This window comes from Cydia splendana, chromosome 7 (assembly GCF_910591565.1).
Source record: "Cydia splendana chromosome 7, ilCydSple1.2, whole genome shotgun sequence".
Lineage (NCBI taxonomy): Eukaryota > Metazoa > Arthropoda > Insecta > Lepidoptera > Tortricidae > Cydia > Cydia splendana.
This window is the reverse complement of record NC_085966.1, coordinates 6,278,171-6,293,851: the sequence shown is the minus strand read 5'-3', so window position 1 is coordinate 6,293,851 and position 15,681 is coordinate 6,278,171. Positions and strand designations below refer to the sequence as shown.

The window sequence follows — 15,681 nt, the reverse complement described above, 5'->3', positions numbered from 1 at the left end:
TATATTTTCTTTCTTCTTTCTTTCTTTGCAGTCTGCATTGCGGAAATGTCAAAAATCCGGACAGCAACAACGATTATGACAACGGGAGTAATGCAGTCGGCAGTAATATCAGTGATATTTTTTTTTATAAACACATACAGTCATACAATTTGTGTTAAATTTGAAGTTTCCTGCAGTAATAATAAAGGTGTCATGAAGTGGAGTCTGGGCGTGGTAGTCTATGGCTGCGGCCAATCCCTCTTACTTTAATCCAGGCTAGAGCCCCGCATTTGCTGGAAGCACGATTTTAAAATTCAACGAGAATATTCTCACTTCCACTAATAGCATAAAGGATTTAATTTCAAACACGCTCGCGCACTCAGCAAATGCTAAATGGATTTTTTTCAATCTATCTTTGAAGACACATTAAAATTAAGCTTTAAAATTATTTATTCAATCAGCAATAGTAGGTATTAAGTTACTTTGTTAAGGTGTTAATGTAAAATATGTTAGAGCTAGTTACAATTTTTGCTTAGAAGATCTTTTATTTTATGTTTACTTTTCTAAACCATGATTGTACATTTATAATATTCAAGTAACTATTTAACCCTACAATGCATACAGTTCCATATATGGCACAACCGAAATATGTGCGAATTGTGTCAAGAATCAGGTAGGCATCGACATCTGTTATACTTTGAAGGTTACTTTACATTCAAGGCTACTACAATAGTTCGGCGTGTTGCCGCTAGGTAGCAGTAAATATCCAAGGTGTCGGGTGATCGATCAAATTTCGGGAGTTGGTGCAAAAATCAGTTTTGACAAGTTTCGAAGTGCGACAAAAAAATCATATTAAAGTTAAACAGCAAGAAAAAATATATATTGTGACTGTTAAACTGTGCATTATTCCATGGTAAGTTTAATTTTATAGTTTTGCAATGTTTAGATAACGTCGAGCAATATTTTTCAAACGTTCCCGATATGGTACACCATGCATTGAGGTTCATATTGCTTACACAAAACAAGTGAGGAAAGCTTGCACTTGTCAGAGTCTTTATGACGTTGGCATAAGTTTTAATTTGGCGTAATCTGTAGGAACGGTTATTTATGGTTTTACGTTACACTCACGTTAAAATATGTACACATTTGAGAACTTCTGTCCAAGGCATAAGGCTCAAAATCGTTAACATTTTTTTTGAGCTGATAACAGCTGATTAAATTAATAATTATGTTTAGCTTTTAGATGATGCGAAAGTAATCCTAACGGGATGCGGACAATGAGCATTATTTATCAATCCTTTGCAAGTAAAGATGATCAGGACCAGGATGATGGGATCTTCGGGTGCCGATAGTGAATTGTCTTTGAAATATTGCGGGCAACCATAAATCAGACCTGTGAAGAATTTAGCGATTCATAATAGTCGATCGTTATGTCCTGAGTTAGTTGAACTGACGCCAGTTACATATTAGGACTTATTTTTAACTAATACACAACTCCATACATCGGAATCACCTGTCAGAATTTCGGAGTTGGCATCAAGTTCAATAATAGGTCACCAATGTGTTCAATGATCACCTACAATTCCTCCTACAATTTGATTATGTAGAATCCACCTACAACACCATAAGTTTTGGTAATGCTGATGCTGGTTATACATCACCACTAGAGCTCCAAGCTGTCCTCATCAGGACTAAGTAAAAATACAAAAATCTCATCAAAAACATCATACAAGGTCGCTAAATCCATAAAAGTCACTTAAATGTAATCCACAACCATAAAAACTGTTGATAGCATTACAAAAAGAAACGGAACATATAAAAACGAAAATGTGCCATATATTTCTGTATGAATATACTCTATACCTTAATGCATGGAGTTCCACATATGGAACATAGATAAAAAACCTTTTATTTTCCAAAATATGCATTGTATATTTTTTTTATTATTTTTCCCTAAGAGTAAACACATATATTTATCATTATCACATATAATTTTATTTATCAAAACAAAAAAGTCATGCCTTGTAGGGTTAAGCGTATTCAATTCAAATTCAAAATTCAATTCTTTATTCAACAAAAACACGTAAGTACAGAATGATCAAAGGGATGGCCTCCCTGTAAGCAAAATAAATGCTTGTGTTGGGAGCCACCGCTCTTCCTTACATAGGTAAATTGAGGTACTTAAGTACAATAACATTTAGGTATCTACTACCTACATTATTATTTACAATTATAAATATCTTAAGACAATTATAACCATACAGGCTATATAAACTATTCAACTAAACTTAAACTTAACATATTTATTTAAATTATGTACTTTTTAATATGTCCTCATGTCAGTGATGTACCTATTGTCTTTATGAGAATAAATGTCTTTAAATCTTAAACTAAACTTAACTAACTAAAGAACTAAAGTAAGCGATAATACATTTTCTGTATTATGATTTTATTATTTTTTGTATATTTTTCAATGAAATATATTTTATCTTATTTTTTGAAATATTTACAGCATACATAACATAGTTATTGTTATCAAAATAAAATCAAAACCGTAACAATTTGTTAAACCTGAATCAGAGGGTCAGACCGCGAACCACGTTCGATGTGTTGGCTCTCTGTCACACTTACGTACGTATTTACAAGTGCGACAGAGAGGCATCACGTCGAACGTGGTTCGCGGTAGGCCCTCAGGCTCCTGATTTGAATATTTGAAGCTCCGGATTTCGAAATCCGATAATCGAGTTACAATGAACCGGTTTTCAACTCGACCATTACTGATTTTAAAAAATCTGATTTCCTATAATTGTTCAGGCAAATGATAAATTATTTTGAAATATATGGAGCCATGATCAAAGCCTGGAGTGAAATAGGTACACAATTCCATTAAATGATTGGATTTCAGAGTTACATTCAATCATTGGAGCCAGGAGCGATGGACTGGGATTAAATCAAGTACATAATGTTATTAACTTCTTGAATTTCGGAATATAAACATATTTTACTATTTTGAAGTCCTTAAATTAAATGTCAAGCCTGACCAGTAATATATGATCATCAAGAGGGCGCTGTTATTCTCATGTAAGGGTGACAGTGACAGTTCAGTATATTATGAAAAAATTAGTTCCAGTGAAATTCCGCAACATGGCGCGTGATCATATATTCCTGCACCTCTAGCACATCTTGCATCCGCGACTTAGACCGCGACTAGAGTCGACATCCCCGCGGCTGTCAAATCTGTCGATTTCCGTAGCACAACTTGTACCCGCGACTGCAACAGCCGCGTAGAGAACTCAAAGTCGCGGCGCGACTCATCAGTGTTCCCCGATGGAATCAAAGTCTAAACATAAATGCTATTTACATGTGACAACACTGAATCGGAAACAGGGTTGCGCTATTTCATTCGTTCTTTGGTGGTAAAAAATCTAGTTTATTGTCGATGGTTAAGTTTTTCCTGTCAAAGTCAAGGAACTTTCAAATTTTGTCAACATTTAATTACGAGAAAAAATATGAAAAAAATGTAAGTAATAGAGCCTTATATACTAAATTTTGATAATATTCCTTAAAATATATAATATATAGTTTATTAATTTCTGTTTAATAAACCTTTTAAATAAAATATTTTTGTAAATAACTATAATTAATGGAATTGCTATTATTGGTTTGGTTCTCATATTCCTGTTGTAAATTGTGTTTTTTTTTTCAGAATAAGTCCAGCATTATCCTAGACACGATTGATATCCCAGCACCCAAAGGAAAATATTGTTAACAGGGATGTGCCAACGGGACCCGAAGTGGAGAGTCAGGAAAAGAAACACACTAGGCAAGCTTGTAGGTTTCAAACGCGGAGCTGTCCGTTTCTAAAGTCACTAAGATGTGAGAAGCGCTTTAGCTTTAAGAACACCACCGAGGAAGTGAACTATTATAATAACCATAATGGTTATGGCGTACCTATCTATAGTTCATTTTTTTAGCATTAGAAATAAGGTAAACAATCTTGATGTGTCTTTTAATTGAAAAACACATTTTAAAAATAAGTTACAGCAAATATGTAACAATTATGAATCTAATACGATCATTTATATTTTTCTGCTTTCATAAGCAAATATTGTGCCCATAATGGATGGCATGTGTGTGTACTGTGTAACTGTTTATGATTTGACAAATTGATATGAAAAGCTTATTTCATAGTCCTCAATGAAGTCACGACCATATTTTATTTTTTTGTTTACAAACCAATTTTCTTTCCAGGGTGATATTTAATTGTCCTACGCCGCATGTCGAATAAAAAGGAAGAGAGAAAATACTTTTCAAGGGTAATAAAGAAGATTCTTACAATTTCTCTATTGTGGTTCTAGATGTTAATAATATATTAGGTTTAATAATAAGAAGTCGAATATTGCAAGAATATATAAGGCAAAGCAATATACTATTAATTTAAATATTGTTTTTCTTTTTCACTCCTGTATTTTTTACCTAACCTACAACTCCTAGAAGCCATGATTAGCTCCCCAAGGCCCACTTCATACCTAATGCTGACAGCAACGTATCATAGCATGATCGTATCAGGCCCTGTCAAACATGAAGTGAAACATCTAGAACGCGGGTATGATCTAGAGGAGTTTCAATATGGTAGACCATATGATAACCGTATGTACCTATGCTACGCAGACTATGACATGAGCGTAACGACTCCTTCAAAATATTGTTGGTCGGGTCGGTCCAGTCACGTCACGGTATGGTGTTGGCAGGGGACGGAATGGTTTAGTGGGTGATGACTGATAATATTTCATACAAAGCATGATTTTGAGCCGGACATGATCCTGTTACAGCCACGTATTACATCATTCTGTTACAGTACGATGCAGCGGGCACAGGCCACATGTAGGTATGTTTTGTTGAAGTCGAGGAAGGTTCCAAACGGTACCTAAATAGTAAGAGATTGTTGAAATTAGACATCTAACCGTGATCCTAAATACTACTACTAAGACTATGGCTTACTTAATAAGTTGGATAGTTTGTTTTGAACATTTGTACCTACCCACCTCATCGGCTTCGTTTATGTACAAGCAAGCGGGCTCCGTTGTTAGGTTGGTGAAAGTTTTGTGTAAGGAAGTCTTAGGATTACTTTTACAAACTTACGAACCTGAATTGAAATTTAAAAAATCCTACATATGTACCTATTTACTTAATTGAGTACCTACAAGCTAGCTGTTTGAAATTAAAGTTGTAAACATGATGGGTGTGTTGTGGTACTTGTAGGTATCACCGTGCATAATCGATATAAGAGTGCGTAAAGCGCATTTAGTGATTATTCCATACTTCCTTATCCCTTAGGGCAATAAGTAATTATACAAATTATATTATTACATAATATATGAAACTTGTTTTTAAGTTATAATTATCATGAGTTCAGTTAAAAAAGTACAAGCAAACCACCCGCGAGAGCGAGTCGCGTTATAAAGTCGCGTAGACTTCAACTCGCGGATTGACATAAAGCCGAGAGAATATTTTGTCTCAAAATAGGCAGTTGTGCTACGGATTTTAGTTCAAAGTCGCGATCGTTGTCATTTTCTGACAGTGACACCTGATCGCGAGATTGTCGCGGCTCTCGCGCGTGAGTTGTGCTGCCAACACGCGACAAGCCGCCAAGTCGCGCCGATCTGTCTCTTCTCGCGCCTGTCGCGGCCAGTTGTGCTAGAGGTGCTGCACCTCTAGCACATCTTGCATCCGCGACTTAGACCGCGACTCGAGTCGACATTCCCGCGGCTGTCAAATCTGTCGATTTCCGTAGCACAACTTGTACCCGCGACTGCAACAGCCGCGTAGAGAACTCAAAGTCGCGGCGCGACTCATCAGTGTTCCCCGATAGAATCAAAGTCTAAACATAAATGCTATTTACATGTGACAACACTGAATCGGAAACAGGGTTGCGCTATTTCATTCGTTCTTTGGTGGTAAAAAATCTAGTTTATTGTCGATGGTTAAGTTTTTCCTGTCAAAGTCAAGGAACTTTCAAATTTTGTCAACATTTAATTACGAGAAAAAATATGAAAAAAATGTAAGTAATAGAGCCTTATATACTAAATTTTGATAATATTCCTTAAAATATATATTGTTTTTTAATTTCTGTTTAATAAACCTTTTAAATAAAATATTTTTGTAAATAACTATAATTAATGGAATTGCTATTATTGGTTTTAGTTCTCATATTCCTGTTGTAAATTGTGTTTTTTTTTTCAGAATAAGTCCAGCATTATCCTAGACACGATTGATATCCCAGCACCCAAATGAAAATATTGTTAACAGGAACGTGCCAACGGGCCCCGAAGTGGAGAGTCAGGAAAAGAAACACACTAGGCAAGCTTTTAGGTTTCAAACGCGGAGCTGTCCCCGTTTCTAAAGTCACTAAGATGTGAGAAGCGCTTTAGCTTTAAGAACACCACCGAGGAAGTGAACTATTATAATAACCATAATGGTTATGGCGTACCTATCAATAGTTCGTTTTTTTAGCATTAGAAATAGGTAAACAATCTTGATGTGTCTTTTAATTGAAAAACACATTTTAAAAATAAGTTACGGCAAATATGTAACAATTATGAATCTAATACGATCATTTATATTTTTCTGCTTTCATAAGCAAATATTGTGCCAATAATGGATGGCATTTGTGTGTATGTGTACTGTGTAACTGTTTATGATTTGACAAATTGATATGAAAAGCTTATTTCATAGTCCTCGATGAAGTCACGACCATATTTTATTTTTTTGTTTACAAACCAATTTTCTTTCCAGGGTGATATTTAATTGTCCTACGCCGCATGTCGAAGAAAAAGGAAGAGAGAAAATACTTTTCAAGGGTAATAAAGAAGATTCTTACAATTTCTGTATTGTGGTTCTAGATGTTAATAATATATTAGGTTTAATAATAAGAAGTCGAATATTGCAAGAATATATAAGGCAAAGCAATATATTATTAATTTAAATATTGTTTTTTTTTTCACTCCTGTATTTTTTACCTGAAATGAAACAAAAATAAAGTAGGTAGGTACCTACAACTCCTAGAAGCCATGATTAGCTCCCCAAGGCCCACTTCATACTTAATGCTGACAGCAACGTATCATAGCATGATCGTATCAGACCCTGTCAAACATGAAGTGAAACATCTAGAACGCGGGTATGATCTAGAGGAGTTTCAATATGGTAGAGTAGACCATATGATAACCGTACCTATACTACGCAGACTATGACATGAGCGTAACGACTCCTTCAAAATATTGTTGGTCGGGTCGGTCCAGTCACGTCACGGTATGGTGTTGGCAGGGGACGGAATGGTTTAGTGGGTGATGACTGATAATATTTCATACAAAGCATGATTTTGAGCCGGACATGATCCTGTTACAGCTACGTATTACATCATTCTGTTACAGTACGATGCAGCGGGCACAGGCCACATGTAGGTATGTTTTGTTGAAGTCGAGAAAGGTTCCAAACGGTACCTAAATAGTAAGAGATTGTTGAAATTAGACATCTAACCGTGATCCTAAATACTACTACTAAGGCTTACTTAATAATAATAAGTTAACTACTTACTACTAAATTACTTAATAAGTTGGATAGTTTGTTTTGAACATTTGTACCTACCCACCTCATCGGCTTCGTTTATGTACAAGCAAGCGGGCTCCGTTGTTAGTTGTTAGGTTGATGAAAGTTTTGTGTAAGGAAGTCTTAGGATTATACTTTTACAAACTTACGAACCTGAATTGAAATTTAAAATATCCTACATATGTACCTATTTACTTAATTTAGTACCTACAAGCTAGCTGTTTGAAATTAAAGTTGTAAACATGATGGGTGTGTTGTGGTACTTGTAGGTATCACCGTGCATAATCGATATAAGAGTGCGTAAAGCGCATTTAGTGATTGTTCCATACTTCCTTATCCCTTAGGGCAATAAGTAATTATACAAATTATATTATTACATAATATATGAAACTTGTTTTTAAGTTATAATTATCATGAGTTCAGTTAAAAAAGTACAAGCAAACCACCCGCGAGAGCGAGTCGCGTTATAAAGTCGCGTAGACTTCGACTCGCGGATTGACATAAAGCCGAGAGAATATTTTGTCTCAAAATAGGCAGTTGTGCTACGGATTTTAGTTCAAAGTCGCGATCGTTGTCATTTTCTGACAGTGACACCTGATCGCGAGTTTGTCGCGGCTCTCGCGCGTGAGTTGTGCTGCCAACACGCGACAAGCCGCCAAGTCGCGCCGATCTGTCTCTTCTCGCGCCTGTCGCGGCCAGTTGTGCTAGAGGTGCTGGTCAGGCTTTAAGTACCTACCTACGATATTTTTTACATATTTGGGTAAATGTAAGTCGATCGAAAAGATGCTATAAAAACTTTACATTATGTTTTTTCCTCAAAATTTTACATATCATACAGCGGAATTCATAAGCGCAACTATAGATAAAATAAGTTTATGCCAAAAATTTAATATTTGGTACTAAGTTTCTATTGCCGTCTGTACTTTTTTTCCACAGAAAAATTTTACAACCAAAAACACAATTAGTTTGCGTTGTTTTATCAGTTTATCACAGAGTTCCCATGGTCACCTCTCTTCATCATCAGATCAGCTCCATGTCATAATATTATTGCATTGTCATCCGATTTACATATGTACTTACGTATGCAAAATTTCAGCTTAATCGGAAATCGATAAGTGGGTCAAATTTAGCGTTCGAGATTTGACCCACACTAACTAACAGGGCAAGTTAAATAAAAGCTTGTAGGTAATATTTAGTTGTAATAAATATTTTTTTTAATATTAAATAGGAACGTTAGAGCAGTTAGTTATTTTAAATTTGATAGTTAAATTTGATTTTATTCATATACCATAATATGGTAGAATCACACATATATTATCTTTGTGTTCCTGGTGAAATTGATTATTAACGTACCTACAGGCCAATTCGAGTTATTCATTATATCTGATTCCAATACGGTACTGATCCATCAGTGTCAAAAATGACGTTTTTGATTGAGGAAATGTCACTTTTAACACTGACAGATCAGTACATCAGACTGTCAGATCTAAAAGGGTGGTATTCCACCTGTCCAATTCCTTTTTCCAATGTGTATTTTGTCTCACATTTTACTTAATAAGAGAGTGAGATGCAATGACATTGGACCAAGATATTGGACAGATGGAATACCACCCTAATAACGTAATAAAATAACTAAAACTCGACCTCCAGCGGTATCATGGTCGCGTTTTTATCACCTGTCATGTCATGCGTCATTTTGGCACTTACATACTTGTTAGAACGTGACAGGCATGGTGACAAATGATAAAGAGCCGGCCATCTTAGCCATTCTGGCTAAATTGATATTTATTCAATAAGATTTGATATATAAATTTTTTGATAAAGCCCTACACAATAGATAGGAACTGAAGGAATGACCGATAAACAAACATCAAACAACGAAGTTCAGTTTCCCTGTATTTTTCCTTTCCAACCCTCATCCCAACTGTCTGAACCAAAGATTGAATATAAACAAACTCCGATGTTGAAACCGAGTATGTACTTACAGTGCAATGTTACCTACTAGATGGTGCATAGAAGACTGGCGATCACTGCGTTCATCCAGGGCTCGGAACTGGTATTAAAATACATACCTCTTAGGTAATAAATATCGTTGTGAAACCGTTATAATTATTTCGTTCATTAAAAACCGGTTAATTGATGGAACGCGAACTAAAAAATACGTTCTCTCTTCTAAATTCAAACCGATAAGAAGACGGAACGGAATTTCATGGTTCTCGGGAAACGACATTCTTTACGTTCCCGGGTAAATGAACGAAACCGGTTTGAAAAATAAAACGGTTTCCGAGCCCTGCGTCCACCCTCGTCAGGCCCACGGTCCTACCCGTAGTACTAATTACTTCAATCTAATTTAAACCATTTTTAATTGGAACTGAGTTGTATTTCTTTTGTTTCGTTCGACATCAATACAACAAAAAACACAACCATGTTTTCTTCACTATAGATTACAAATTCATATGGCATTGTTTTTGTACGGTGGGTTTTAGGATAAAATAGTCACAGAATAAGGCAGTCTTTACACCGAATGCCGCAAGAAATTTGTGTAATAATCGCCTAAGTTAGTCTAAAGTTAAAAGATAAATAATTAAATTCATGAGCGAAATTAATAATGGCACGTATTTAACCGGTCAACTAATTAATCGAATTTTGGTAGTTTAAAATAATAGAAATGGGTACTAAAATTAATAGTTTGGCAACTAAAACGGAACCTTAAAATATATCAATATGAGTTGTATTTTAATGCCGTTACAGCTTTTGTTTATTTTTAGGCAGGTACCAAATATTTATTTGGCAACTGAATTATTATATTGGAGACTATTTATGAAGCACATTTTAAAAAGAAAACGGCTATCTATTAATTTAAAAATGAAGTTCTTTTAAAATATTTTGTTTTGTCATTACACGGTCAACCTAACACGCTCCTCCTCGCTTCGCTCGTCGTCGCACCTATCTTTTGACTCTGGCAGAACGTGGTTACTATTGAAATTAGTAATTAAAAATTTAAAGACCTAATGGTATAATGATCATTAGGTGTTTCATGATTAGGAATTTCAACTATAAGTATAGTAGGGTATTATACGTAAATAAATTTGTGGTGTTTTGTAGATTAGGAAATTTGTCAATTTAAAATACTAGGTATGCATATGTTTAAATTTAAATTATTTAATAATGGCGTATTTAAAGCTTATGTTTATATGTATCTTAGGTATTCTGTTTATGTACAAAATATATAAACAACCAAATTTTATGATCGCTTTACAATATTAGTTGCCAACTTATATTATTTTAGACGCCAACCTATCAATTCAAGTTCCCTATAATTTTTTTGGGTGGCTTGATTTTGCTGCCAGTTTTTTAATAATATGATGCTTAAATTTGAGGCTAATATAAATTTATTGTTGCTAAAATATTAATGCACAGCCAAATTATATTATTATATGCCCAGTGAAAGTTCCTGTTTAATATTTTAGTTGCCCGGTTAATAATAAGCCATTAATAATCACAGCAGGTATGTACCTATATGCATTTGGTGTTTAATTAGAAGGATGTCAAGAAAATAATGAAATGAGACGTCTGATTTGAAGTAGTTGAAATCCCATTTAAAGCAATGTTTTACATTTATCCTTTTTCTCCTTGGCAGACTGCTAGTAAGTAGGTACCATCAGCCGTAAAAGTGCATGGCGAATTTATCAATGAACTAATTTATAATTTCTCCATGCAGTTTCGCAGCTCACTCTACAATTTCAATGGTAGCTTAGGAGTCGAAGTTGTCGCCATGTCCGTTATCGGCTGGAAGGATCATCATCATCATCGTTAGCTTAGGAAAAAATATTCAGAGAAAATCACTTTTCGAAAACTATCATAGATCTTGACATCAGGTTGCCAAGCGGTCTCCAGGCTCTGTAAACGAGCTGTGGGAAAATGCCGGTACAATGCTATGAAGATGGTGAAGTCTTAGCGCGAAATTTAGTCTATACTTCACAATACAAAGTCTAGGAGAGATACTCCATGGTCCAATGCTGTTTCATGGCGAGTTGGTGTTACACATCTGAACAGTTCGGCAAATACCAACTTAGGACACTGGAACACTGTACAGTCAACTGTAAAATTATGGGTATTATGGGTGTAGCCAACTTATTCAAAAATATGTCCCATAGTTCTTAATTCGCTGACATAAGAGCTATGGGACATATTTATGAGATGATTTGTGCACCCATATTTTTAGAGTTAACTGTGCTAAGCAGAAAGCGTATTCTGAATGTAATACGAGGTTATGAATTCGATCTGGATTTGTTACGGATATGAACTATCAGTGTCAAACCTATTATTATAATCAGAATACGCCTATACCTACACTCAAATATCGCGAAAAAATTACATGACAGGAAAATTTCGTGTGAAGTGCATCAAGGATATACAGCTATTTGAAGTAGTAGAAATTAAATAAAATGGAACTAAAAAATTTCCATACTAAATTGTTCCCATGTTTAAGCATTTCACGTCAAAAATGTGACAGTTACTTACATAGGAAGTGGCGCCCTCATTTGTTTTCTATTATTTTATGTCGCACTCAAAGAGTATAGTAAATATTGTCGCACTGCCTTGTATTTCATTTCATATTAAATTCCTTACAATAAAGCAGAGTATGCACGCCCAGCAAGCGCAAGCAATTTCTCGTGTATCAATCAAGATTACGGATGCCAGGACGTTTGTTGCTGCAATATGGTGCTTGTCTTGCGTTTGTGAACACTAAATAGGTAGGTTGCATTGTTATAACGCTGCAAATTCTTAAGTTAGTTAGCTAGTAATAGTATATTTATTTAACTTTCTTAGTTTCAGGGCTTTGAGCTCCAGTGGTACTAGTAAGCAACTAGATACGTAGAATACTAAAAAATTGCATCAGGCTGTTTTTCAACGTGGTTGTGTTCCGATGTGCAAGCTATGAAAAATTTCTAAAACTGAATAATTTCTCGGATATTTCTGGAACAAAAGAAGTTCCATTTTGGAAATGAAAACTTTCGTTCCCCATTCCTTTGCGCTTTGACATGAGAGTCTTCAAGAATAGAAGCGGGTATTAAGGTCTCGCAATGGTCATCAACGCATAAGTTGCACGTGTCCATTGGGTGACGATGACCGCTTCCTACCTGCTGACTGTCTGCTCGTTTTCTACCTAGGTACTTACCTACTAGTAGTTGTGGGCTGTAGACCTAGCGAGTCCTTAACCGGAATTTCCAAAAATGGAACTGATAAACAATTTCATAATTCAAGAATCGTTTGAGAAATACAATCTTTAGACAAGAACAGCCGGACAGTCGGACAGACATACTATGCCCAAGACCCAAGCTGAAACGGAGACGCTATGCTCATGCTTCGCGCTCGCTAGGTCGTTTACTTAAAAAACCAGCCGTTTTTAACCCAGTTCTTAGAGTAAAACCATCTCTATTTCGTGGCTGACCTTCGTTTCAGCAGCCGTGCCGCCATGTTTTCCTAAGGGAATACGAAAGGTTTGCGTTATGTAATATTCACCCAACTTTGGGCTAAGGACTAAAACACCCAGAAATAGACATTGCAACGAATGAGGTACCTATAAATAATATTGTAAAAATAAATGTTCAAAGGATCTTGCAAAAGCATGTGTTATTTTGATAGTCACGTACGTAGGTACCTCCAGTGAGATTTTCTAGTCAGTTAAACATGACGTTCACGTTTGTACCAGACTTAATTAAAATAAAGCATTAAAAACTCAATGGAGGCAAGTAGTGATGTATTTAATGAGTAGTGAATGCCAATATTGAAAAAAAAAACCGGCCAAGTGCGAGTCGGACTCGCACACGAAGGGTTCGGTACCATTATCTATAATAACGGTCACCCATCCAAGTACTGACCCCGCCCGACGTTGCTTAACTTCGGTCAAAAATCACGTTTGTTGTATGGGAGCCCCACTTAAATCTTTATTTTACTCTGTTTTTAGTACTTATTTGTTGTTATAGCGGCAACAGAAATACATCATCTGTGAAAATTTCAGCTGTCTAGCTATCACAGATCACGACATACAGCCTGGTGACAGACGGACGGACGGACAACGGAGTCTTAGTAATAGGGTCCCGTTTTACCCTTTGGGTACGGAACCCTAAAAAAAGCATGAAAAATATTGGGCATAACAAATTAACAACATAATTAACCCCAAAAATGGCTGTGAAATGTATAAAATACCTATGATATACGCTGTACTATGCCGCATGAAATAGAACAAACTGATAAAACATTGTTTATACGACAACGGTTTGACTCACTTGAATTTTTAGTCGCTATTGGCGACATGTTTCGGGCCCGTCGGGGGTCCTTCCTCAGGCTCGAGTGCTCGCGGCGGCTGCAACTCGTGCACGAGTTGCAGCCGCCAAGTGAGTGAAACTGTTGTCGTATAAACAATTTAAAACATGTCTCACGAAAGTTTAATATCGATTGCTGATAAAACATGATTTGAATTACGAAGTCTGTTATTACAATTTAAATCTTCTTATTTAGATATTAAGGTCGATTTTTCTACGTATCGTCACATAAATTTACAGCAGCAAATATTGTGAGCACTGTATATTAGGTTTCAAATTAAGAAAGTACGAAAATGAACTTCAACCTTGAATACACTGTTTTAGTTCATAATTAAAGGGAGTAAATTGGTAAGTATACAATTTTAATTTGCTAAGTATTAGACGGACGAGTCGAGAAGTAATTAGACGGCTTATCTAGGACGCGACGTTACAAAAATAATCAATTAATCATTCTTTATTTACATAGACACATGTCGTTCTATTTTTCCCCGGGGAACTAATCCAGTTTTTTTTATATTGTCGAGTAGATGAATTGAAAAGCTGCTCGGAATATTGTGGAAACGTGGATATACAATAATTACTTCCTGATTGGTCATTAGATGACTTTCAATTCAAACCAGGTGACGAGAAAATTGCTGAAATATTTTAAACGAAAAAACAAAATTCCAGTTACCTTGATAAATTGCGTTGCTGTCATTGATGCACGTTACACCGGGCCGTGTCCGGGCCGGAGCTTCCGGGGCATCGTTTTCTATGGAAGGGATCAAGTGATCACCTGTCATGTCATAGAAAAGTAAGCGCAGGAAGCTCCGGCCCGGACACGGCCCGATCTAACGTGCTTTACTGTCGCAACTATACCGCTCAATTCTTCACTCAATATATCAAGAAAATTGGCATTGACAACGCTCATTTCTCGCTGCTCCAACGCTGCATCAGCAACGCTTCTAAATCCGAATGTCACCAACGACTTTCTACTACTAAAGTTATAGTAGTAACTTTACTTCGCGGGCTGCGGCTGATGCTAGTCGGGGAATAAAGGCAAAAACAAAAGTTATAGGTAATTCACTCAACCAGAGTCACGAACAAAAACCTCAACAGACACGTAAGTCGTAAGTGAATACTTACTGCCCATTCCAGTCACGTTCCTGTATACATTCAATACTGAAATACACTACCGAAGCATTTCGAATAAGCCATTCAATAAGCATATAAGCGCGTAAGCAAACATGTGTCACAAGAATGACACTCGTATTTTATATAGAAAAATACCCGCTTTTAATTTATCTCGAACGGATATTATATAGAGCACTTTCAAGTTAACGTTCGAATTCAGACTATGTTGGAATGGAGGTTGGGATGGGGGTAGGGGTCACAAAACCGTACGTATTTTAGAAAACTGGTTTTTCGGTTTTTGTGAAACAGCAAAACCGGGTTTCCGGTTTTTTCGGTGATTTCGATTTTACGTATAATTTGTAAAATAAGCAAGTATTTTTAGGATCAATGCTTTTATATTAATTCATCCACAACATATACACAATACATACCAGCTGGGGATATAGGAATTCTGACGCCAACGGGGAGTTGATCATGGACTGGGCAGATATGAACAACACTGTTTTAGCCGTTTCTAACAAAGGCAATGGAACGTTCAAATCAGCTCGATGGAGAAGTGACCACAACCCGGACCTAGTCTTCACAACGAGAGCAATAGATGGCACCTCAGTGGCCTCCGAGCGGTACATGCTAGCGGATTTTCGACACTCTCAAT

At 36.0% G+C, this 15,681-nt stretch overlaps 1 long non-coding RNA gene across 1 annotated transcript; it reads left to right on the top strand.

Moving 5' to 3' along the window:
- Nucleotides 1-3,206: 3,206 nt before the first annotated feature.
- Nucleotides 3,207-4,423, top strand: LOC134792467 (uncharacterized). The gene is made up of 2 exons (XR_010144427.1): nt 3,207-3,810; nt 4,231-4,423. It is a non-coding gene; the product is annotated as an uncharacterized LOC134792467 (long non-coding RNA).
- The last annotated feature ends 11,258 nt before the right edge of the window (nt 4,424-15,681 follow it).